Source organism: Cibotium barometz, chromosome 64 (assembly GCF_041138505.1).
Source record: "Cibotium barometz isolate CiBa-2024 chromosome 64, ASM4113850v1, whole genome shotgun sequence".
Lineage (NCBI taxonomy): Eukaryota > Viridiplantae > Streptophyta > Polypodiopsida > Cyatheales > Cibotiaceae > Cibotium > Cibotium barometz.
Window position 1 is genome coordinate 5,021,646 of NC_141109.1, and position 26,165 is coordinate 5,047,810.

The window sequence follows — 26,165 nt, forward strand, 5'->3', positions numbered from 1 at the left end:
TAGTGATTTGCTGAAATCATTATCATCATTCCAGTTATGAATATCATCACTGGGACTCGTCCCATTCATCCTCATTGTGGTTTCGCTCAGCTTATTACATTTCAACTAAATTTCGAAAATCGTCATTTTTCAATCAGAATCCAATTCAATTCATCAATTCTCAAATAGAATTAAAAATCATATCAACCACATTCGAAATCATCATCTGGATAGCATTAACGCTTATAATTTCAAGTCTTAGATTTACTCGTATATACTATCGGTAAAGAGCTGCAGTTATACCCTCGGTATATACGGATAGTCATGATACTCGAAACTATAAGGTAAATACCATCATGTCTAGGTCTCAAGCAAGTCAGGGTTCCATACAATTGCGGTACTTCCAATTGAAGACCCAATTACTAATTTACGAATTTCAATTTGAATTAACAATTTGTATGAATTATATCAAACAATTACAACCTTTTTGTGCGTCTTGATAAACTTTTGACATAATTTGCTCCTCAGTTGATCTTATTGGAGATCTATGACTTAAGTCTGATAAATAGATTTTTCTTTATCCGATCGTCCGTAAAAAAAAACATTTGTATATTTATATACAAGTTGCAATAATTACATAGAGTGGTTCGGTTCCAAAATTCAAAATCTCTTCGAGAGACATATAAGACGACGGTACTGGGCCATAGTCATGCCCTGTTACATAAGTTCTCTAACTGCGAAGGAAATTATTATTTTCTCCTTAGGGATAAATCGACTAAGGAGTCTATAAATTTGACATGAAAGTCTGAAATTTCGAGGTGTCGAATGATATAGAATGACACCACGCACCATTTTCAGCTTTAACAGGATCATAGTCAATGAGAGATTCTGCCACAGCATTGTACGGCGGTTGCAATGAGCGTGGACATATTGCCCTGCAACCCACTTATGTTGTATTCTCTCCACTGGGGTAGGAAAATATAAATCCTTGAAATGGCGTGCAAGTCTTACTTGGCTTGTTTGAGTTGAAGCGGAAGAGATGAGATGCTCGAAGGCAAATGCAATCATATCTTGAGACTGGGTGAGGTCGGGAATACCAGATAAATGTGGAACTTCCATCTATAAAAACAATTTCTTTGATTAAAATTTCTTCATTAAAGAAGCTTACGGGATGAAAATACATTATGAAAATGCTGTTTCTGAATTCTTATTACCAATTTCAGATAAGAATTTAATTATCTTTATTAGCTTTCAAAAGCGGCTCTGATACCAACTGTGAGATCCCTGTTCCCCACCGATCAACGGATTCGGGGTACTAGCAGCGGAAGTAGCACATCATGCGTGGGTAGGGGTCTCACACTCGGGGCCTCGCCTATGGATATCCGGACAAGAGACTAATCCGTCGGTTTGTCCAAAACCGAAACTGGAAAAACTTCCTTTACTCGGAAAGCATGGGCGATTCCACCAGGATAACTCTTTACTCTAACGTAGTCAAGATCATTACGGATCAACTGATCTGACTGCACCTTTAACGGTACTTGGTCAATTCAAGGTAGAAACTTGCACTTGGATCATTGGGATCAACGCTTTTTTCCCCATCAAGAGGCACAGCCGTTGATTCCTATCCATAGAACAATTTCTATCCGGGATTTACTTTATCTATGTAAAAACAAAGTTGAGTCTCGATTTATGGATCCATCAGTCCAGCCTAACCCCATCCGATCCCATGGGTTAGCCAACCGCCCAACCACTGTAGTGAGGGATCCAATTTGGAATTTGGTTAGGTTTTGTCCCGGGTACCAAGGAAAAGAGTTCCAAGGCCCCCTAGCCGGAATTTCATGCAAACATAAAACTAGCCACACCACTTACACACCCAATATGAAAATTGCCTTTTTCTTAGCATCAGCTAACTTTAAAACAATCCTTTAATGAAACCATAGTACCACTGATCACAATCTCCCAATTTATCCAGTTGATTCATAATTTCCCATCATTCCTTCATCAGAGTATCTATGGCATCATTGGCAACTAGAACGCTCACCACCTGTCCACACAGAGGCCGTTTCCATAGTTCCTAGCCCATAATACTTGGCAATATAATCACTTATCAAGATGGACTCTCGTTGAAGATCAGCAAGATCAACCAACAGATCCATATAAAAGAGCCATGGACTCATCCGTTGAGGACCAGCAAGGTCAGTCAACCAGATCCATGCCCGGTTTCACAAAACAACTCTTACTCCTTGTTCCAATATCTTCCTCGACGCACGCGTGGGTATCCTAGGCGACCCAGAGCCCGAGCACCGTATGGTCAGCACCCTCTAGGATCCTTCGCAGGTGACCTAGCGCTTCACTCATAGGCCGCTTCCTTGGTCCCTCATCCACCGTACCGGAAGCTCACCATTTTAATCGAACCGAGGCTGGTCAAGACCTCGGTCGACCTTGCTACGCGAGACGTCCTCCATTGACTCTCCGTCAGCAGTTGCAACTTTATCAGTTAGGTCTCCACGACCTTAATCACAAGACGGTCAAAATGCTTCCCCAGCATTCTTGACATAAAACAGCCATTTACAAACAGCATTTACAAACAGTTTACAAATACAGTTTCTATATTAACTCTCATTTTTCCACATTATCCCTCATTAATCCACATTACTTATTCCACATTCCATGTATATGTGTACTCATCCAATCACCTCCTTTTCCATCTCTTCACTTCAGATTCCTTCACATCACATATCATATATTCACATCCATATCCACATCCATACATCCACATCCACATCCACATTCACATCCATACATCCACATCTACATGCTTATCTCCATTTTCACATCCTCATTTATACATCCACATCCCATATCCACATTCATACATACACATCCATATATCCACATCTACATCCACATACATACATACATCCACATCCACATTCCACATTCACATCTATACATCCACATCTACATTCACATTCACATACATCCACATCCACATTCCCATACATCCACATCTATACATCCACATTCCACATTCACATCTACATCCACATCTACATCCACATTTACATCTATGCATATACATCTTCATGCATATATCCATTTTCATGTTCATACATCCACACTCCCATCTCCATATCCACACATCCACATACATACATCCATTTTCACATTCCCATTTATATAACCCCATATACTTTCACATCTAATCTTTTACATCACATCCATTCTCGCCCTATCACAACCCATATATATCTTATCCTATCACATACACTTCTTACCTCATCCCCCCATACACATCTTAATTCATCTTATCACATCCTAACTTATTTCATAAGCATCTTATCACCTCTTATCACACCTCTTATCACATCCTATCACTTTCCATACGCATCTTATCAATTCTTATCACATCTCATACACCTCTTATCACATCTTATCACATTTCATATCTTTTTTTTTTTAAGAGAATTCTTTTATTTGATATAAGATTTCTCTACACATTTATTTATACATAAATTCCATTTAAGGAGACTAACACTTTCGAAATTAAAATCAATCTTTTATGCATCTTCTTATGCATGATTTCAATTTGGTAGGGAATTATACTTTTAGAATAAAAGAATTTCTCTTATGCATCTAAGTTAAGCATAAAATCCATTTATGAGAAAAATCATACTTTTAGTATAAAAAGAATATCTTTTATGCATACCTATATGCATGAAATCCAATATGATAAAAGTAACACTTTTGATATAAAAATTTTTCCTTTATGCATACTTTTATGTATGAAATAAAAATGATAAAAGTAACACTTTTGATATAAAAATTTATCCATTATGCATACTTCTATGCATGAAAATAAAAATGGTAAAAATAACACTTTTGATATAAAAATTTATCCTTTATGCATACTTCTATGCATGAAAGTAAAAATGATAAAAGTAACACTTTTGATATAAAAATTTGTCCATTATGCATACTTCTATGCATGAAAATAAAAATGGTAAAAATAACACTTTTGATATAAAAATTTATCCTTTATGCATAATATTAAAATTCAATTTCTCCATGATTATAATGAAATTCTTTCAATTATGATGATTCCTAAAATATGGTAGGAAGTCCTCTTTTTATGCTTTGAATGAAAATTTTTTATGCATAATTTTTATAAAAATTTTGCCATAGCTCTGCTGCTATGACTGATAAATCTCAATTTTTCTAAGGGATAAAGCTTATCATTAAGGAAATAATTAAAATGATTCTCTAATTGGATCCTCAATCCATAAAAAATGGATTGAATCATCAATATACATAAACTAAAAGCATAAGAAAAAGCCATTAATTTGGCCTCAAGCATAGCTTTATCTTGGGTTAAGGAAAAGCTTTATGAAAATCTTGATTTGGATTGAGAATGGGTCATGAGTATGACCATTTCTTGAGTGAGAGAGAGAATTTACATAAGAATCATTAGAATTTAAACATAAATGAAAATTAACTTCAATAGCATTTATTAAATTATGTAACTCTTCACTACTATTCAAACTTCAATAGCATTTAAAAAAAAACCATACCAATTAAACTTCTCAAGCTTGAGAGGGGTTGAGAAGAGAGAAACATTGAGAAATTATAGAAAGATGAATATTCACTAATTACCTTACAACTTGCTTGATTCTTTGTTCACGGTAGAGGCCCCCAACCAATCAATTGGTTAAGTATGTTGATGGAGCCACTAATGGGGATTGAAGAAAGAGGGAAGCTCCAAAAACTAGTGAATTATTAAATGAATTCACAGTTCTTGGCTTAGGTGGAGTAGAGTAACGATGCATAATCACTATATATTTTTCAACAAGGGTGAGGCTTCTATTTATAGGAAAAATTGAGCTCCTAACCAAACAAACTGATTCTAGAATTTTCTAAATCAGTTTGGTCAATATTTGACCATTTTTAGGTCAGTTAAGCTAACTTTTTGGAACTAGACTTGAATGAGGAGAGAGGAGAGATGAAATATCTCAATTTTTATGAGTTTAAAACTCATTCAAGCATGTGAAATATGCACCTCCTTTAAAGAACTCCCCTTCCTTACATATGTCATATTTTTAATATTGCTCATAGTTTTTTACTAATAAACCTTGTACATTTTCAACTCTTCATCTTATGTGAAATATGCACCTCCTTTAAAGAACTCCCCTTCCTTACATATGTCATACTTTTAATATTGCTCATAATTTTTTATTAATAAACCTTGTACATTTTCAACTCTTCATCTTATGTGAAATATGCACCTCCTTTAAAGAACTCCTCTTCCTTACATATGTCATACTTTTAATATTGCTCATAATTTTTTACTAATAAACCTTGTACATTTTCAACTCTTCATCTTATGTGAAATATGCACCTCCTTTAAAGAACTCCTCTTCCTTACATATGTCATACTTTTAATATTGCTCATAATTTTTTACTAATAAACCTTGTACATTTTCAACTCTTCATCTTATGTGAAATATGCACCTCCTTTAAAGAACTCCTCTTCCTTACATATGTCATACTTTTAATATTGCTCATAGTTTTTTTACTAATAAACCTTGTACATTTTCAACTCTTCACCTCATGTGAGCATTTACTCATTTTTGGGTATTTTCTTTTTACAAGTTGGATTTATCTCCTCCCTACACATGGATTGATGCTATTGGTCCATAGGAACCTTAATTGGACCATAGTCTAAAGATTTCTGAAAATCTAGACTCTTAGGCTAAGGTTCTTTATAGCTATTTTCAATTAATTCCAATTGCACATTGGAAAATTCTTTTTGAATTTCTGTTTCAGGGGAACTCATCTGAATTAGAAGAGATATTTTTCTATCCAAAAATATTCAAAATCTGAATATTCTCTCTCTAGAATATTTTTCTCTCTCTAGGCTAAAACAGATAGAAACAAGGTCTTTATATTTCTGAAGAGGGATTGATTACAGGGAAAGATACTAGACATCAAAAAGGGGGTGGGGGAGGAATCTTACATAGCTTCTAAAGCGAGCTTGGGGAGCCTCAAGGGACATGAGCTCAAAGCATTGGTAAGTACCCAACGATTGTTGTCTATTGCTTCTCCTGTTTGCAGCTGTGTGGAGTTCCCTCTTGGGAGGTGCAGTAGCCAATAACAATGATCCACCATGAAATCTAACATGGTATCAAATCCTTGTTATTCATTCTACCTTCTGCCTGCGTGACGATACTAGTCATGCACATCATTGCTCGCTTCAATCTCCTACGATCTACTACAATGATTGCCCACTAACAACTACATCAAGATCTTCTCTCCTCAACTTTTGATCATAATTGTTGTCGCTCTTCCTCGATCACCTCTTGCATCACGCTCTATTAGCACTATACTATGCAACACTTCATCAGCTACATCGGCACTATACTTGAAGTACACAAAGGCTAGGTGCCCTACTCATCTTAGCTAGCTGCGAACTATCTTTTTAATCCTACAGTCAACTTCCGAACACTCCACTTTGTTATGTTAGCTTGTGCACTACTTTGTCTTCAGAGTGGTGCTCTTCTTCAGTCGGCATCTATCTAAGATCAAGAATATCAACATCAACATCAACATCAAGGTAAAATATGAATTTGGAATGAGTCAAATAATTTACTCTACTGAGACAGGTGATGACCTCCTAACCTGCTGCTCCATTGACTCCATTGACAATCACACAATCTACTGTGCGACCATCAACCACCTCCAAAAATCAGATGACCTACTGCTGCTGATAGTCAATAACTTGCTGCTTCTACTAACAATCAGATGCTTCTACTAACAATCAGATGACCTACTACTATTGTGACTATCCACCACAACTTGCTAGGCTGATGGTCAACAACCTACTATTGATAATCCCTGACATTCACAACCACCTGCTGATCCTGACAGCCAATAACCTGCTTTTTGCTGACACCTACTTTCTGGTTAGGTTTACGTTTTTAGTGAGGTTTACTTTTTTGGCTAGGTTTACTTTCTTTGAATCAGCTGACAGAGTCCAAAGATAGTTAGATGTTGGTGAAAGATCCCTATCCCCACCGCGCAATGAATTATGGGGTGCTAGCAGTGGAAGTAGCACTTCTTGCGCAGGGCAGGGTCCCTCACTCGGGGCCTCTCCCATGTATATCTAGACAAGAGACTAATCCCTTGGTTCTTCCAAAACCGAACTCGGAAAAACCTCCCTCTCCTAGAAAGCATGGGCGATTCCTCCAGGATAATTTCACTCTAACGTAGTCAAGATCCTTAATTAATTGAACTGATTTGATCGAACCCGTAAGTCCCATAGTCAGATCAAGGAAAAGACTTGCATAGAGACCAATGCTTTTTTCCTCATTGAGAGGCACAGCCGTTCTATAGAACAATGTTTATCCGAGATTTACTTCATCTATCGTACCATAACAGAGTTGAGTCTCATTTTAGGTATCCATCAGTCCAGCCTAACCCCTTCTAGTCCCGTGGATTAGCCAACCGCCCACCAACCATTGTAGTGATGGGATCCATTTAAGAATTTGATTGGGTTTTTTCCTGGGTAACAAAGAAAAGAGTTCCTAGGTCCCCTAGCCGGATATTCATGCAGACTCAAAACTAGTCACACCACTTACACACCCAATATGAAATTACCTTTTTCACATATTCAGCTATCTTTAAAACAATATTTTAATGAAACTATAGTATCATTGATCATAATCTTCCAAAATATCCGGTTGAATCCTAATTTCCAATTTTTCCTTCATCGGAGTACCTATGGCATCGTTGGCAACCAGAACGCTCACCACCTGTCCACTCAGGGGCCTTTTTGATAGTTCCTAGCTCATAGAACCGGCAATATATTCACTTATAAAAATAAAATGGAATCTCCATTGAAGATCAGCAAGATCAACCAGCAGATCCATATAAAAGAGCCATGGACTCATCTGTTGAGGACCAGCAAGGTCAATCAACCAAATCCATGCCCAAATTCAAAAAACAACTCTTACTCCTTGATCCAATTATCTTCCCTGGTGCACGTGTGGGAATCTTCGGCGGGCGAGCACCCAGAGCCCGAGGACCGTATGGTCAACACCCTCTAGGATCATTCATAGGTCACCTAGTGCTTCACTCACAGGCCACTTCCTTCATCCATTGTACCGGAAGCTCACCATATAAATCGAATGGAGGCTGGTCAAGACCTCGGCTGACCTTGCTATGCGAGATGTCCTCCGTTGACTCTCCGTCAGTTGACGCAACTTTATCAATTAGGTCTTCACAACCTCATTCACAAGACGGTCGAAATGCTTCCCCAGCATTCTTAACATAAAACAGTCATTTAAAAACAGGTCATAAATATAGTTTCTATAATGAACTCTGGTCTTTCCACATTGTTCCACATCAATCCACATTATTTAATCCACATCCATTTCATATGTTTTCCCATTCTCATCCAATCACATCATTTTTATCTCATCTTACCTTTCCTCATTTATCCTCATCAGATCTCATCCACTCGCATCTACCCATATCCACATTCTCATCCAATCACATCATTTTCATCTCATCACACCTTTCCTCATTTATCCTCATCAGATCTCATCCACTCGCATCTACCCATATCCACATTCTCATCCAATCACATCATTTTTATCTCATCACACCTTTCCTCATTTATCCTCATCAGATCTCATCCACTCACATCTACCCATATCCACATCTCATCACATCACATTCACTCACATCTCATCCATTCATATCTATCCCGATTCACATCCTATCCCATCTCATCCATTCACATCACATCTCATTCATTCACATCCTATCCCATCTCATCCATTCACATCACATCTCATTCATTCACATCTATCCCGTTTCACATCACATCTCATTCATTCATATCTATCCCGTTTCACATCACATCACATCACATTCATTCACATCACATATCATCCATTCACATCTATCCCAATTTTTATCACATCCACCATTTCACATCACATCTCATTCATTCACATATTGATTCACATCACATCACATCTCATTCATCCACACCCCGATTCACATCACATCTCATTCACTCACATATATCCATTTCATATCTCATTCATACACATCTCATCTCATTCATCCACATCCATCCAATCGTTCACATGTACGACTACCCACATCTATCCATACATTCATATCTATCTCTTCACATCCACATATATTCATGTCACATCACATCTCTTTACATTACATCACATTGTTTCACATACACATCCACATCCATTCTTTCATATACACATCCACATCCACATCCATTATTTCACATCCACATCCATTATTTCACATACACATCCATTCTTTCATATACACATCCACATCCATTATTTCATATACATCCACATCCATTCTTTCCCATACATATCCACATCGTTTCTTTCATATACATCCACATCCATTCTTTCACATACATATCCACATCCATTCTTCACATACACATTCACATCCATTCTTTCACATGCTTCCACATTCATTCTTTCACATACACATCCACATCCATACTTTCACATACATCCACATCCATTCTTCACATACACATTCACATCCATTCTTTCACATACATCCACATCCATTCTTTCACATACACATCCACGTCCATTCTTTCACATACATCCACATCCATTCTTTCATATACACACACATCCATTCTTTCACATACAGCCACATCCATTCTTCACATACACATTCACATCCATTCTTTCACATACACATCCACATCCATTCTTTCACATACATCCACATCCATTCTTTCACACACACATCCACATCCATTCTTTCACACACATCCACATAAATACATCCACATCCATTCTTTCACATACATCCACATCCATTCTTCACATTCACATTCATATCCACTCTTCACATACACATTCACATCCACTCTTTCACATACATCCACATCCATTCTTTCACATACACATTCACATCTATTCTTCACATACACATTCACATCCATTATTTCACATACATCCACAATCATTCTTTCACATACATCCACATCGATTCTTCACATACACATTCACATCCATTCTTTCACATACTTCCACATCCATTCTTTCACATACACATCCACATCCATTCTTTCACATACATCCACATCCATTCTTTCACATACATTCTTTCACATACACATCCACATACATTCTTTCACATACACATCCACATCCATTCTTTCACATACACATCCACATCCATTCTTTCCTCGAAACTGACGAAGGAGTTTGGTCTTGGTCATAGTCTGATTCAAGGTTCGAGTCGTATACGATTTTTCCTGAACTATCTTTCTCGAAAAGGTTTGATAATTCAGTTACTATTTTACTGAATTTCTTTCTTTGAATATTAAGTTAACTCATTTCTAAATTAGTTAAGAATTCCAATGAGGAATAAATTAATCATTTATCTGAATATTTTGATCTCGATAGATTTTTTGATTTTTTTTAACAATCCGTGTGAATATAAAATGATAGAAATTTCTCTTTGAGAGTATTTAATTATTCATTTATCAAATACAAATAGAATTTAAACATAGAATTTAAGAGAATTCTAATTTTGATATAAAAATTCTTTATGCATAAAAATCAACTTCAATGGGAATAACACTTTTATATTAAAAAATCCTTTTATGCATCTATTTATGCATGAAATCAAATTTAATAGGAATAACACTTTTGTAATAAAAAAATTCCTTTATGCATCTTTCTATGCATAGAAATCAAATTTAATAAGAATAACACTTTTCTAATAAAAAACATTCCTTTATGCATCTTTCTATTATGCATAGAAATCAAATTTAATAAGAATAACACTTTTGTAATAAAACAAATTCCTTTATGCATCTTTCTATGCATAAAAATCAAATTTAATAAGAATAACACTTTTGTAAAACAATTCCTTCAATTGCACATTAGAAAGTTCTTTTTGAATTTCTGTTTCAAGGGAAACCATTTTAGACACTAGGAAGATTTTTATATCAAAAATATCTCAATTTTGAATTACCTCCCTCTAGACATTTTCTTTCTCTAGGCCAAAACAGGGTAGTAGAATAGGATCTTTCTTTTATTTAAGAGGGGAATAATTATAAGATCAGAAGGGAAGGGTCTTACACCTGTACACCTCAAAAGCTGGAGGGAGGAATCTTACATCCTACCCTACTTAAAAAACGCAAGATGTCCTTATCTTGCAAACTAGAGGACAACTCTTTTCCTTAAGATGATCCAACTGATTCTCGAGTTCCTTATAGTCTGGTCAACCCAAGAGAATCCTGGGATAAAGATTCCTTATATAGAACTCATCATCAAATAACAATTCATTCAGATCATATCATTCATATCTTTAACACAATAATGGTTCATTAGACTAAAATTTTCATCTGAACAGTCCTCCATGGGAATTTCAATTATATAGATTTTTAATTTGTCATTTTTAAACTTGATCCACTAGGTCAAGTGTTAATAGTAGCAATCTGTTAGCACAATCCACTAATCTCATAGTGATTTGCTGAAGTCATTATCGTCATTCCAGTTACGAACATCATCACAGGGACTCGTCCCATTCATCCTCATTGTGGTTTTGCTCCGCTTATCACTTTTCAATGAAAATTCAAGAATCATCATTTTTCATCAGAATCCAAATCAACTCATCAGTTCTCAACCAGAGTTTTTAAAAAAATATCAACCACACATTCAAATTCATCGTCTGGATAGCATTTTTGCTTATAATTTCAAGGTCTTAGATTTACTCGTATATACCAATAAAGAGCTGCAGTTATACCCTCGCTATATACGGGTAGTCACGATCCTTGGAATTGTAAGGTAAACACCATCATGTCTAGGCCTCAAGCAAATCAGGGATTCCATGCAATTACGGTACTTCCACCTGAAAACCCAATTACTAATTTATGAATTTCAGTTAGAATATCAATTTGTATGAATTTCATCACACATTTCTAACTTTTTATTGTTACCTCATAAATTTTTGACATTTTTGGCTTCTCGATTAATCCACTTTAGCCAATTCGCTCTGATACCAGCTGAAAGATCCCTGTCCCCACCGCGCAACGAATTCTCGGGTGCTAGCAGCAGAAGTAGCACTTCTTGTGCGGGGCAGGGTCCCTCACTTGAGGCCTCGCCCACATATATCCGGACAAGAGACTAATCCCTCAGTTCTTCCAAACCAAACCCGGAAAAACTTCCCTCGCCCAGAAAGCACCGGCGATTCCTCCTGGATAACATCCTCCGTTGACTCTCCATCAACTGATGCAACTTTATCAGTTAGGTCTCCATGACCTCATTCACAAGACGGTCAAAATGCTTCCCCAGCATTCTTGACATAAAACAGTCATTTAAAAACAAATCATAAATACAGTTTCTATAATAATAAACTCTCATCTTTCTACATTGTTCCACATTAATCCACATTATTTAATCCACATCCATTTCATATGTATTCCCCTTCTCATATCACATCATTTTTATCTCATCACATCTTTCCTCGTTTATCCTCATCAGATCTCATCCACTCGCATCTACCCATATCCACATCTCATCACATCACATTCATTCACATCTCATCCATTCATATCTATCTCCATTCACATCCCATCACATCTCATCCATTCACATCACATCTCATTCATTCACATCTATCCCGTTTCACATCACATCACATCACATTCACATCTATCCCGTTTCACATCACATCCCATCACATCTCATTCATTCACATCTATCCCGTTTCACATCACATTCATTCACATCACATATCATCCATTCACATCTATCCCAATTTTTATCACATCCATTTCACATCACATCTCATTCATTCGTATCCTGATTCACATCACATCACATCTCATTCATTCACATCCCGATTCACATCACATCTCATTCACTCACATCTATCCATTTCATATCTCATTTATACACATCTCATCTCATTTATACACATCTCATCTTATTCATCCACATCCATTCAATCATTCACATATATATTTCTTCACATCCACATATATTCATGTCACATCACATCTCTTTACATCACATCACATTCTTTCACATACACATCCACATCCATTCTTTCAAATACACATCCACAACCATAGATTTTTCATTAAAATTTGTAAACAAAGTTAGAAAATTAGCTTACATGGAGCTTGTAAGCTCTCCTTTGGCTTGAGGGATTGAGGGTTCTACTATTGTTTGAAGCAATAGTGGCCACCAATTCACTATGGAGAGGATTAGGCAAAAAACAATTGAATTATTAAAAAATTCAATGTAGATGGCTCAGGACAGGAGTAGAGTAATAGTGCAAAAACACCATTAAGATTTTATAAAGGGTGAAGCTTCTATTGATAGGAAAAAGTGAGCCTCTAACCAAGCAAACTGGTTCTAGAATTTTCTAGATCAGTTTGGTCAATTTTTGACCATTTTAGGGTCAGTTTAGCTTACTTTTTGGATGTAATTTTGAAATAGGAGAGATGAAAATATCTCATTTTATTGATAAAAAATTAAGGGTAATGATGAGAAAAAGGTGCCTACTTCATGAGGGGAAGTCCCCACACTGAGATGTCAAAATTCAGTTTTTTAATTCTTTTCTTTGGTCCTTAGTCCACTCTTCATCTTATGTGAGCATTAACTCATTTTTGGGAAGTTTTTCTTTTATTCTTCAATTTATCTCCTCCCTACATTTGGATTAATCTTATTGGTCCATAGGAACCTTAATTGGATCATAATCCAATTTTTTTTGAAAATATGGACCCTTAGTCTAAGGTCCTTTATACCTATTTTCAATTAATTCCAATTGCACATTGGAAAGTTCTTTTTGAATTTCTATTTTAGGAGAACCATTTTAGACACTAGGAGGATTTTTATATCCAAAAATATCTCAATTTTGAATTACCTCCCTCTAGACATTTTCTCTCTCTAAGCTAAAATAGGGTAAAACAGGATCTTTCTTTTATTTGAGAGAGGGGAATAATTATAAGATCAGAAGGGAAGGTTCTTACAACTGTACACCTCAAAAGCTGGAGGGAGGAATCTTACAGTTGGAGTCAGATATCTGAGTCAATTGCATGAGTTAGATTTCAGAGTCAGCTATTTAACTCAACTTCCTAAGCTAGATTTTGGGAGTTAGCTGGTTGAGTCAGATTTCGGAGTTAGCTGCTTGAGTAAGATTTCAGAGTCAGCTACCTAAGTCAATTGGAGTCATCTGCTTTCCTGAGTCAGCTCTCTAAATCCCTGTTCCTACCGAGCAACAGATTCGGGGTACTAGCAGCGGAAGTAGCACTTCTCGCGCGGGACAGGGGTCCCACATTCGGGGCCTCGTCCATGGATATCCGGACAAGAGACTAATCCGTCGATTTTTCCAAAAACCGGACTCGGAAAAACTTCTCTTTCCCGGAAAGCACGGGCGATTCCACCAGGATAACTTTTTTCTCTAACGTAGTCAAGACCATTACTGATCAAGCTGATCCGATTGTACCTATAAAGATACTCGGTCAGATCAAGGAAAAAACTTGCACTTGGATCATTGGGATCAACGCTTTTTTTCCCCATTCAAGAGGCATAGCCGTTGATTCCTATCCATTGAACAATTACAGTAGTCCGAGATTTACTTTATCTATCGTAATAACAAAAGTTGAGTCTCAATTTATGGACCCATCAGTCCAGCCTAACCCCATCTGATCCCATGGGTTAGCCAACCGCCCAACCACTGTAGTGATGGAATCCAATTTGGAATTTGGTTAGGTTTTGTCCCGGGTACCAAGGAAAAGAGTTCCAAGGCCCCCTAGCCGGAAGTTCATGCAAACATAAAATTAGGCACACCACTTACACACCCAATATGAAATTGCCTTTTTCTTAGCATCAGCTAACTTTAAAACAATCCTTTAATGAAATTGCCTTTTTCTTAGCATCAGCTAACTTTAAAACAATCCTTTAATGAAATTGCCTTTTTCTTAGCATCAGCTAACTTTAAAACAATCCTTTAATGAAATTGCCTTTTTCTTAGCATCAGCTAACTTTAAAACAATCCTTTAATGAAACCATAGTACCACTGATCACAGTCTTCCAAATTATCCGGTTGATTCTCAAATTTCCCATCATTCCTTCATCAGAGTATCTATGGCATCATTGGCAACTAGAACGCTCACCACCTATCCACTCAGGGGCCGTTTCAATAGTTCCTAGCCCATAATACTCGGCAATATAATCACTTATCAAGATGGACTCTCGTTGAAGATCAGCAAGATCAACCAACAAATCCATATAAAGAGCCATGGACTCATCCATTGAAGACCAGCAAGGTCAATCAACCAGATCCATGCCCGGTTTCAGAAAACAACTCTTACTCCTTGTTCCAATATCTTCCTCGACGCACGCGTGGGTATCCTAGGCGACCCAGAGCCCGAGCACCATATGGTCAGCACCCTCTAGGATCCTTCGCAGGTGACCTAGCGCTTCACTCATAGGCCGCTTCCTTGGTCCCTCATCCACCGTACCGGAAGCTCACCATTTTAATCGAACCGAGGCTGGTCAAGACCTCGGTCGACCTTGCTACGCGAGATGTCCTCCATTGACTCTCCGTCACACAGCAGTTGCAACTTTATCAGTTAGGTCTCCACGACCTTAATCACAAGACGGTCAAAATGCTTTCCCAGCATTCTTGACATAAAACAGTCATTTACAAATAGTATTTATAAATAGTTTACAAATACAGTTTCTATATTAACTCTCATTTTTCCACATTATCCCTTATCAATCCACATTACTTATTCCACATTCCATTTATATGTGTACTCATCCCATCACATCATTTTCCATCTCATCACTTCAGATTCCTTCACATCACATATCATATATTCACATCCATACATATATCCACATCCACATCCACATTCACATCCATACATCCACATCTACATCCATGCATCTATTTTCACATCCACATCTACATGCACATTCATGCATCCTCATCCATACATCCACATCTACATGCACATTCACATCCATACATCCACATCTATATGCGTACATTCACATCTACATGCATACATCCACATCCCATCCATGCATCTACATCCACATCCTCATTTACATCCATACATCCACATTCACACTCACATCTACATGCATACATCCATACATACACATCCACATTTACATCCATGCATCCACATCCATATCCTCATTCACATACATACATCCACATTCATGCATCCACATCTACATGCATACATCCATACATACCCATCCACATTCACATCCATATTCTCACCCTATCACAACTCATATACATCTTATCCCATCACATACACTTCTTACCTCATCCCATACACATCCTATCACTTCTTAACTCATCTTATCACATCCTAACTCATCTCATATGCATCTTATCACATCTTATCACTTCCCATATCTTTTATGCATACCTCTATGCATGAAATTCAATTATGCTAAAAGTAACACTTTTATAATAAAATATTCATCTCTTATGCATACCTCTATGCATGAAATTCAATTATGCTAAAAGTAACACTTTTATAATAAAATATTCATCTCTTATGCATACCTCTATGCATGAAATTCAATTATGTTAAAAGTAACACTTTTATAATAAAATATTCATCTCTTATGCATACCTCTATGCATGAAATTCAATTATGCTAAAAGTAACTCTTTTATAATAAAATATTCATCTCTTATGCATACCTATATGCATGAAATTCAATTATGCTAAAAGTAACACTTTTATAATAAAATATTCATCTCTTATGCATACCTCTATGCATGAAATTCAATTATGCTAAAAGTAACTCTTTTATAATAAAATATTCATCTCTTATGCATACCTCTATGCATGAAAATCAATTATGCATAATATAAAAATCAATTTCTCTAGGATTACAATGAATATCTTTCAATTAATCTAGGATGATAATTCCTAGAATATGGTAGGAAATCCTCTTTTCATGCTTTGAATGAAATTATTTTATGCGTAATTTTTATAAAAATTTTGCCATAGCTCCGCTGCTATGACTGATAAATCTCAATTTTTCTAAGGGATAAAGCTTATCATTAAGGAAATAATTAGAATGATCCCCAATTGGATCATTAATCCATAATGGATTGAATCATCAATATTCATGAAATACATAAACTAAAAGCATAAGGAAAGCCATTAATTTGGTCTTAAGTATAGATTAATCTTGGATTAAGGAAAAACTTTATGAAAAGCTTCATTTGGATTGAGAAATGGTCATGAGTATGACCATTTCTTGAGTGTGAGAGAGATATTACATAAAAACCATTAGAATTAAGCATAAATGAAATTTTATGTAATTCTTTACTATCATTCATTAATTACTTCAATAGCATTAAAAAAAACCATTTCAATTAAGCTTCTCAAGCTTGAGAGGGATTAAGAAGAGAGAAACATTGAGAAAATATCAAAATTCACCACACTTACCTTACAAATTGCTTGATTCTTTGTTCACGGTAGAGGCCCCCAACCAATCAATTGGTTAAGTATGTTGATGGAGCCACCAATGGGGATTGAAGAAGAGGGAAGCTCCAATTTCTTACAAATTAGAGAGCATTTTAGAGAATAGTAAATATTAGCATTATTTCAGTATAGTTCTAGAATAGTAAAATTCTCTTCCTTTTTTTCAAAGGATTCATGTTCTATTTATAGGAGAGGGAGGCTCTAAACAAAGCTAACTCATTTCTAGAATTTTTCAATTTCAGTTTGGTTGAATTTGGACTAGATTTGGACCTAGTTTGGTTCCTTTTTTATTCGGTTTGGTTCTTTTTTGATTTGGTTTGGTTCAAGAGAGAGGAGAGATAAAAATATCACATTATTTTTGAGTTTAAAACTCATTCAAGCATGTGAAATATGCACCTCCTTTAATGGACTCCCCTTCCTTACATATGTGTCAAAATGGAGTGATTATACCCAAAATATCTCATATTTTTAATATTGCTCATAGTTTTTTTCTAATAAACCTTGTACATTTTCAACTCTCCATCTTATGTGAGCATTTACTCATTATACTCAATTTATCTCATTTTTTTGACATTACTTATAGTTTTTTACTAATAAACCTTGTACATATTCAACTCTTCATCTTATGTGAGCATTTACTCATTTTTGGATACTCAATTTATCTCATTTTTTTGATATTACTCATAGTTTTTTACTAATAAACCTTGTACATATTCAACTCTTCATCTTATGTGAGCATTTACTCATTTTTGGGTATCTTCTTTTACAAATAGGATTTATCTCCTCCCTACACATGGATTGATGCTATTGGCCCATAGGAACCTTAATTGGACCATAATCAAAAAATTTCTGAAAATCTAGACCCTTAGGCTAAGGTCCTTCATATCCATTTTCAATTAATTCTAATTGCACATTGGAAAGTTCTTTTTGAATTTCTGTTTTAGGGGAACTTATTTTAATAAGATGAGTTATTTTTCTATCCAAAAATATTCATAATCTGAATATTCTCTCTCTAGAATATTTTCTCTCTCTCTATGCCAAAACAGGCAGAGACAAGATCTCTTATATTTTAGAAAAGGGACTTGATTACAGGGGAATATGCTGGACATTTTGAGAGGCTCGGGAGGAATCTTACATTCACTCCCACTTGAAAAACGCGAGATGTCCTCATCTCGCAAGCTTGGGATAATTTCGCAAGATGCACGAATATGAGACTTAGAGAAAAATTAATTAAGATTAACCACAAAAAAAAGTCTCAAAGAGAGTAAGATTCGAGATAAGAACAAGATTTAAACTTTATTCATTCTTGAAACATATACAGTAAAGATAGAAGAACTCTTTACACTTCCATAAGCCCGTCCATCATATGATCACAAAAGCAGCACTCACAAGCTGCGCACGTATAAGGTAACTCATCTATGATGGGAATAATTCTGTTGGTTATTGCCGCACCTATCTCAGTGGTATGAGGTGATCTAACAAAAGGACCTCTGAGAGGCAAGCCAAAAATGGGGTAAAGGGATATCTTCTGATGAGGAAGAAAACACACCAGTAAGAAGACTCGCTCAGAAAACCCAAGATGCCTTGATCTCATGATGCAGTAGTATCGGGGACCCAAACCCAAAGCTTCAATAACCATGGCCAAGCGGACATTGTTACGAAAGTGCTGCTGACCCCAGGGTGTTACCCTAGTTATGTCTTGATAGGTCCGCCATTTGGTCTGAGCTACAGAAGTTCCCAAGTGAGGGAAAAGTGAGTGCTCATACTGTTCTATAAAATCCTTCTTCACAGACTCACTTGCGTCTTGAAGGTGAGAAATCATCATGGATAAAACTAATTCTTGTTGCCAAGCCATAAAGGTGATTAAGAAAGAAAGAAGATCGATGGGAGTAAGATTACTGTGAGTGACAAGTAAAAGTTACGACTTATATAAAGGAAGGAGCTAGCGTAACTTAGAAGCCAACGGTAACTTGCCACTGAAGATTTACCGTCTTTCCATAATTTGGGTTTGGCACATTTTTCTATAGAAGGCATTAAGAACTTTGAGATGAGGAGATAAAAGAAGTTCATAGGCTAAGTTACCTACTTTCTTTGGTCCACAATATCTGGGGGATAACTTCTTATACTTTCCAAGAGATAAAGAACTTCTTTTGGGTCATACTTGAATGAAGACCAAAACCTTGATATCCAAAACATCGATTCTCACTTCTGAACTCATTGTTCTGAATCCTTAAAACACGTGGGACTCCTGAAAGCATTCTGGGGAAAGGTTCTTCCTTTTTTAAACAGAATCTTTCTTTTATTTTAGAGAGAGAATAATTATAAGATCAGAAAGGGAGGTTCTTACTCCTGAATACCTCGAAGGCTGGGGGAGGAATCTTACATTCTACCCCACTTGAAAAGTGCGAGATGTCCTCATCTCGCCAAGTAGAGGACAACTCTTTTTCTTAAGATCCAATTTATTTTGGGGTTCCTTATATTCTGGTCAACCCAATAGAATACGGGAATAATTATCTCTTAAATAGAACTCATCAATAAATAACAATTCATTCAATCATATCATTCATATCTTTAACACGATAATGGTTCATTAGACCAAAAAATTTCTTTATGAACATTCGTCCACAGAATTTTCAGACAAGCAAGTTCTCAATTTGTCATCCCTTAACTTGGTCTACCGGTCAAGTGTTAACAGTAGCAATCTGACAGCACAATCCACTAATCTCATAGTGATTTGCTAAATTCATTATCATCATTCCTGTTATGAATATCATCATAGGGACTCGTCCCATTCACCCTCATTGTGGTTTCGTTCAGGTTATTATATTTCAACTAAATTTTAGAAATCATCATTTTTCAATCATAATCCAAATCAATTGATCAATTCTCAAACAGAATTAAAAATCATATCAACCACATTCGAAATCATCATCTAGATAGCATTAACGCTTATAATTTCAAGTCTTAGATTTACTCATATATACTGTCGGTAAAAAGCTGCAGTTATACCCTCGCTATATTGTTGAGATATCGAGCTCTAGTGAGGCGGTGGACACTGATGACCCGCCTGGGGGATAGGCCCCACACTTACACCACTGGCATGGTTGGTGAGATCTTGGGTGAAATGCGGCCAGTGGGATGATAGGCTGTGTGACAGCCACTCTAGAGACTGGCATAGTTATAGCGCCAGCTCATTTAGTCGGGTTCACACTATAGAGAACCCGTGTATGTATCTGGTTGAGTACCTTTCATATTGTGTGTACTCTTATTCTTGTATATGGTGTGTTGAGTGTTGAGTAGAGAAGAAGAAGATTTTCAGCCTCTCACCTTGTGTGTTCTCTATTAGGGTTTTGTGAGTGTGTGTGTGTGCTTGCAAGAGCTCAAGCTCTCTTCCCCCCTGCATCTTTTCATGGTATCAGAGCCTCGTTCGTGCTAAGGGCTGAGCTGCAAGCAAGAGAACCACAGGAAGCGGTACGAGGGTAAGAGCTTCAACTACTCTTCCCTATTGTGTTGGTGACTACACCCTTGTCGGGAGCTCTACGGGAGGCACCGGCAAACGATCTCCGATTGAGGAGCTTTCTTCGCGGGATTGAAGCTATAGGGCAACTATACAGTCCTTTGGACTCTAATTTTCGGGCCGAAAACGCGTTTCGGGCGCGTTTGGACCTCCGTTTTTCAGAAAGCAGGCTATTTCGAGCACTGCGGGTAAGTCATCGATTCTCTGCAGAACTCTGTTTTAAGTACTGCAGGAAGACAGATTGACTGTGCAGACACTGTGGGTGCTGCAAAGAGGTCTACAGTTGCCACTGTTGCCACTGGGTGTATGTATGTGCATTGAAGTCACTGGTTGTGACATTTGAGAGTACTGCAGTACCGCTGTGCAGAAAATACAGCATTTGTGCAGAAAAACCAGAGTGTAGTTTCTGGTAAAGTTGTGTGTTTGGCAAGATGTCTAATGATGGCATAACACAGATTGTGGCTGAGAAGCTGGATAAGAATAACTTCCATGCTTGGAGGTTCAGGTTGACAAATTTCCTAATGGGAAAAGGCTATTGGGACTACATAGAAGGTGAGCATGAAGAGGCACCGGAGATACCGGATATAAATCCAACTGCTGCAGATGTGAAAGAGTTTAAAGACTGGAACCAAGGAGCCAGGAAAGTAATGTATTGGCTTTCCATTAGTATACAGGACACCATGATTGGGCATATTCAGGATGCCAAGTCGCCCAAGGAGGCGTGGGACACCTTGGTAAAGCTTTATGAAACAAATACCAAGGCACGTAAAATACAGTTGAAGAATGAACTTCATACTGTGGAGAAAAAGAGCATGTCTGTGAATGACTATGCGCTGAAGATAAAGGGTATTGTGGAATCCCTTGCATCTATTGGTGTGTCAGTAGATGATGATGACAAGGTGGAAGTCTATCTACGTGGTCTCGGGCCACAATACAAGGCGTTTAAGACGTCTATTCAGACTCGGGAAAACATTCCCAACTTTACAGATTTGGTGTCTATGCTGATTATCGAAGAGAAGAACTTGGGTGAAGACCAACAGTCTTCACAAAGCAAAAACAGTTCAGAGCAACAGGCTTTCTACACGAGTTCAGGAAGAGGACGAGGTAGAGGAGGCCGTGGACGCGGTCAAGGAGGTGGCCGAACAGGTAATCAGAATTATGGCCAGCAGCAGCAGCAACAACAACAGTCCCAGAATCAACAACAACAACAACAACACGCAGGTGGAAGAGGCAGATTCAGAGGCAGGGGGAGTCAAAGAGGCCGTGGAAATTGGCAAAGGCAGTACAATGATGCACGTGAATGCTATTATTGTGGTAAGCCTGGACACGTGCAGTCAGAATGTTATAAGAAGCAGGCTGACATGCAAAATGGGAAAGTGCAGCAAAACAACTATGCATCCTCAAGCAGAAATAATGAGGATAATGAAAGGTTGTTTGTTATGCAGCATGTTGTGAATGCCATGTCTGAAAATGTTGATGCAGCACAAAAAGATAATGTATGGTATGTGGATTCAGGCGCTTCGAACCACATGACGAGTCATGGGGAGTGGTTCAAGGAGATGAAAAACCCGGAAAGACCAGGTTTTGTGGAAACAGGGGATGACACTGCTCATCCAATTGCCCACGTTGGAGATGTGCCATTGTCTATGCAGGATGGCAAAGTGAAGTACCTTGCAGATGTACTTCATGTACCGAACATAACAAAGAATCTGGTTTCAGTTGGCCAGATGATTGAGCAGGGCTTGCAGGTTCGGTTTAACCCTGATGGGTGTTATGTTGAAGATTTCAAAGACAAGTGCAGGTTGGTTGCAAAAGGCAACAGAGTGGGCAGAATGTTTACGTTGGATGTAGACATGCCTGAAATGAGTGCTGCAATGTTTGCAAATGGTTCAGGAGTTGTTGCAGACACAGACATATGGCATAAAAGAATTGGACATGTAAATGTGCAGAGATTGAAGTCTATGCAGACAAAAGGAATTGTGACAGGGCTACCAAAATTTAAAGTGGAAGGTATGCAGAAAATCTGTGAAGCATGCCAATTTGGGAAGCAAACAAAGCATGTGTTTCCACGTAACAGATATGTGAGCAGAAATGCACTAGATGTTGTGCATTCAGATGTATGGGGTCCTACGAAGACTGTGTCTATGGGAGGCTGCAGGTACTATGTCACTTTCATTGATGACCACACAAGAAAAGTGTGGGTATATTTCATGAAGGAGAAGAGTGAGGTGTTCACTCACTTTCAAAATTTCAGAGTCTTGGTTGAAAAGCAAACAGGAAAATATGTCAAGTGCCTAAGGTCAGATGGAGGGGGAGAGTACTTCTCCAATGAGTTCTCTGAATATTTGAAGAAGAATGGTATTCGGAGACAGTATACATGCAGATACACTCCGCAGCAAAATGGAGTTGCTGAGCGGAAAAACAGGCACATTGCTGAGATTGCGCGAGCATTGATGGAAGAGAAGAATATGCCGCATTGCTATTGGGCTGAGGCTGTTTCTACAGCAGTATACATCATGAACAGGACTCCAACTGCAGCCATACATGATGTAACTCCAGAGGAGAGGTTTACTGGCAGAAAACCAGATTTATCTCATCTGAAAGTCTTTGGATGCATTGCATATGTGCATGTGCCAGATGAGCTGAGAACTAAGCTGGATCCAAAAGCTGAAAAATGTGTGTTTATTGGATACTCCCTTGAGCAAAAGGGATACAGGTGTTATAACCCTACTACACGTGAGTTGAGGGTAAGCAGGGATGTTGTCTTTGATGAGATGAGCAGCTGGTATGCTGCTGGAAAAGAAGCTGTTGGGGCTGATGTGAGTGGAAGTGTGGTTGCACAGAATGCAGGTCAGCAATCACAGTCTTTGAGTGGACCAGGAGAGTCCTCATCTAGTGGGTCTGTTGATAGACCATGGAGTGGCAGGTTGCGTCATAATACCAGTCCTGCAAATGTGATTAGTACATCACGTAAAGGAAAAGAGAAAGTGGTTGAGCCCCTTGGTATGCCTGACATTTCTGCAGGGCATTCTCATGTTGATGGAGAGTCTAGTGGCTCAGATATGAGCCTTGATGAGGAGCTTGGGATCCCAGCTATGAGAACACCTGGTGTAAAGAAGGCTATGGAAGCCATGAATGAAAAGCTGCGAAGATCACAGAGAGTGAAGAACCCTGTGCAGAGATTTACATATGATGGTTATGTGGCACATCACTATGCATATATGGCAAAGGTTGTGCAGGTTGTTGAGCCCACATGTATTGATGAGGCTATTGGAAATGTGAATTGGGAGAAAGCTATGGACGAGGAGATGGATGCACTATATGGAAATGAAACTTGGGATTTAGTGCAATTGCCTGAAGGAAAGAAAGCCATTGGATGCAAGTGGGTGTACAAGGTTAAACATAACAGTGATGGAAGCATAAACAGGTACAAGGCTAGATTAGTAGCCAAAGGATATGCGCAGACATATGGGATTGATTATGAGGAAACTTTCAGCCCAGTTGCCAAGATGGCAACGGTGAGAGTTGTGATAGCAGTGGCTGCGTCAAAGCAATGGTCTTTACATCAGATGGATGTAAAGAATGCATTCTTGCATGGGGATTTGCAAGAAGAGGTGTATATGTTGCAGCCACCTGGATATGAGGATGTGGGTCACCCCGAGCATGTTTGTAGGTTGAAGAAAGCCTTGTATGGCTTAAAGCAAGCACCAAGAGCATGGTCTGACAAGATTTCTGAATATCTTGTCACTATTGGCTTTCATGTAGCCAATGCAGATTTCTCATTGTATGTGAGACATGGTGATAGAGGGGTTGTGCTTGTTGTCATCTATGTAGATGACTTGATCATTACGGGGGACCATGATGCAGAGATCTTTGATGTAAAGATCTTGCTTAGACAGAAGTTCGAGATGAAGGATCTGGGGGAGCTCAGATATTTCTTGGGCATTGAGGTGATTAGGTCACCACATGGCATTGGATTACTGCAGAGACAGTATGGCTTGGACATGTTGTCCAAGTATGGTATGAAAGGCTGTAAGCCTATTTCTGTGCCATTGGATCAGAATGGAAAATTGAGTGCAGACTCAGGAGAGATCTTGGAGGATCCTACTATGTATAGGAGCATAGTAGGAAGTTTGATCTACATGACGATCACCAGACCAGATTTGAGCTATGCTGTTGGGTTGGTGAGTCAGTTTATGCAGGTTCCACGGAAACCGCATTTGGATGCAGTGAGACGCATACTGAGGTATGTGAGATCTACTTTGCATTGTGGACTATTCTATGAGACTGGGACAGAGATATGTGTACATGGGTACACAGATGCTAATTGGGCTGGTAGTATCTCAGATAGAAGATCTACCAGTGGATTCATGTTTTCTTTGGGGAGTGCTGCTGTGACTTGGAGCAGCAAGAAGCAACCTACGGTTGCTCTATCGAGTACAGAGGCCGAGTACAGAGGAGCTGCTATGGCAGCATGTGAGGTAGCTTGGTTGAGGAAGCTACTTGGAGATTTGGGTCTATCAGTGGATAGACAAGTTGTCATTTTCTGTGACAACATTAGTAGTATACAGTTGGCCAGGAACCCAGTCTTTCATGCTCGTACGAAGCACATAGAGGTCCACTACCACTTCGTCAGAGAGAAGGTCTTGGCAGGAGACCTTGATCTTGTTTATGTCAGCACAGAGGATCAGGTAGCTGACATCTTCACCAAAGCATTGGGTACAGAGAAGCTCCGCAGATTCAGGGCTTCGCTTGGTGTACATGAGATGGAGTTGAGCTCGAGGGGGAGTGTTGAGATATCGAGCTCTAGTGAGGCGGTGGACACTGATGACCCGCCTGGGGGATAGGCCCCACACTTACACCACTGGCATGGTTGGTGAGATCTTGGGTGATATGCGGCCAGTGGGATGACAGGCTGTGTGACAGCCACTCTAGAGACTGGCATAGTTATAGCGCCAGCTCATTTAGTCGGGTTCACACTATAGAGAACCCGTGTATGTATCTGGTTGAGTACCTTTCATATTGTGTGTACTCTTATTCTTGTATATGGTGTGTTGAGTGTTGAGTAGAGAAGAAGAAGATTTTCAGCCTCTCACCTTGTGTGTTCTCTATTAGGGTT